We start from the raw sequence: 2,110 nt of genomic DNA, 5'->3' as shown, positions 1-2,110 counted from the left end.
CATGTGAACTACCGAAATGGAATAATGTGTCCTGAACAAAGGGGGGGTCAAAATCAAAAGTTGACAGTCATATCTGGTGTGCGCACCACTGCATTAGTGTTCTGAAGCAGTGCATCTCCTCCTCATGGACTTGCAACGGCAGAGTATTGCGCAGTTTCTTGCATGTGAGATGTTACCCACCTGATCCTCTTCCACGCAAGGCCCTGAGTTCACAAGAATTCTTGGGGGGGAATGGCCAGCTTCACCTCGATTCAACCAGGTTCACCAGACATGTCTCTGATATGGGATGAGTCTGGGCTGCTCTCGTGGTCTGGAGTCAGTAGAAAGGCCTCTTTAGTGTCCTAAGTTTTCATAACTGTGACCTTAATTGCCTTCCGTCTGTAAGCTGTTAGTGTCTTAACCACCGTTCCACAGGTGCATGTGCATTMATTGTTTATGGTTCAAGCATGGGAAACAGTGTTTGAACCCTTTGCATTGAAGATMTGTGAAGTTATTTSGATTTTTACAAATTATCTTTGAAAGAMAGGGTCCTGAAAAAGGRACGTTTCTTTTTTTTGCTGAGTTTGTGTATGCTTTGTATTGTAAGAAAATAAATAAAATCTTACCAAAAAAATCCCCCCGGTTGTACTCTATTGTCCTAGGAGCAGTGGTGGAAAAAGTACCCAATTGTCATACTTGAGTAAAAGTAAAGATACCTTAATAGAAAATAAGTCACCAGTAAATGACTACTTGAGTAGAAGTCTAAAAGTATTTGGTTTTAAATATACTTAAGTATCAAAAGTAAATGTCATCGCTAAAATATACTTAAGTATCAAATAAAAAAGAATTTAAAATTCCATATATTAAGCAAACCAGACAGCACAATTTATTTTTTACATATGGATAGCCAGGGACACACTCAGACATAATTTACAAACAAAGCATTTGTGTTGAGTGAGTCCACCAGATCAGAGGCCTTAGGGATTACCAGTAATGTTCTTTTGATAAGTTGTGAATTGGACCATTTTCTGTCCTGCTAAGCGTTTGAAATGTAACGAGTAATTTTGGGTGACAGGGAAAATGTATGGTGTAAAAAGTACATTTATTTTCTTTAGGAATGTAGTGAAGTAAAAGCTGTCAAAAATATAAATAGTAAAGTACAGATTACTTTTTTACTTAAGTACTTTACACCGCTGCCTAGGACCTAGGTAGAGAAGTTCTTTTCCCCCAACCCGTGCTGACAGGGAGAGGAGAGATGATCTGTTGATTTGACTGCTGTGGTCTCCCTCTGCGATGAGAGCCAGATGCATGGCACACTGCCTGCGGTGCTCTCCTGTGGAAGATGGATGATTCCTCCTGATAGAAAGGCAGGAAGAGTTGACAACTTAAAATGAAAAGAATACATTGCTGTCACATTCCATAAGATGCCTGCATGTCCCAGGGTACCACTGTTGTCCCAGGGTACCACTGTTGTCCCCTCGTTCTTCTCCCTCACTGTCCACTGTGTTCCATTGCCCTGTATGTATGCCCTGTCGCCAGACCACACTGAACACAAACGCAGACTGTACTGTACGTATCCAGGCTAAACAGCCTACGGTATTTTCCCCTTCCATATATAAACTACATGGAGGTTTTGACTCCACATGTATGTAATCATGGATTGGATGTACTTGATATTTCCATTTCAACATCTCTGGATTGTTCTGAGAATGCAGGCTGGCCTCCCAGTCTACCGTAGATCATCATCTCGTACATGAATGCGTGTGACAGCCAGCCATGCACACTGGATTATCTATACCACTTGCGTAAGATAGCGATGAGTCAACTTTACATGAAGAACGTGGAAGATTAAATCAAAATCAGGCATCATCACACTCAATTTCAGTACATTGCATTCTTGCTTAGAGACCACTATTTCCCCCTTAAGCTAGACTGGCTGCCTTGCAGCAACTACTGCACAGAGAGGCTGTTAACAACCAAACAAGAGCCTCTTTTCATACAGATTGTATCTAAACTCAGCAAAAAAAGAAATGTCTCTTTTTCAAATAACTTCACAGATCTTCATTGTAAAGGGTTTAAACACTGTTTCCCATGCTTGTTCAATGAACCATAAACAATTAATGCACATGCA

This window comes from Salvelinus sp. IW2-2015, unplaced genomic scaffold (assembly GCF_002910315.2).
Source record: "Salvelinus sp. IW2-2015 unplaced genomic scaffold, ASM291031v2 Un_scaffold864, whole genome shotgun sequence".
Taxonomy (NCBI): domain Eukaryota; kingdom Metazoa; phylum Chordata; class Actinopteri; order Salmoniformes; family Salmonidae; genus Salvelinus; species Salvelinus sp. IW2-2015.
The sequence above is the reverse complement of the archived record's forward strand: the minus strand, read 5'-3'. Positions refer to the sequence as shown.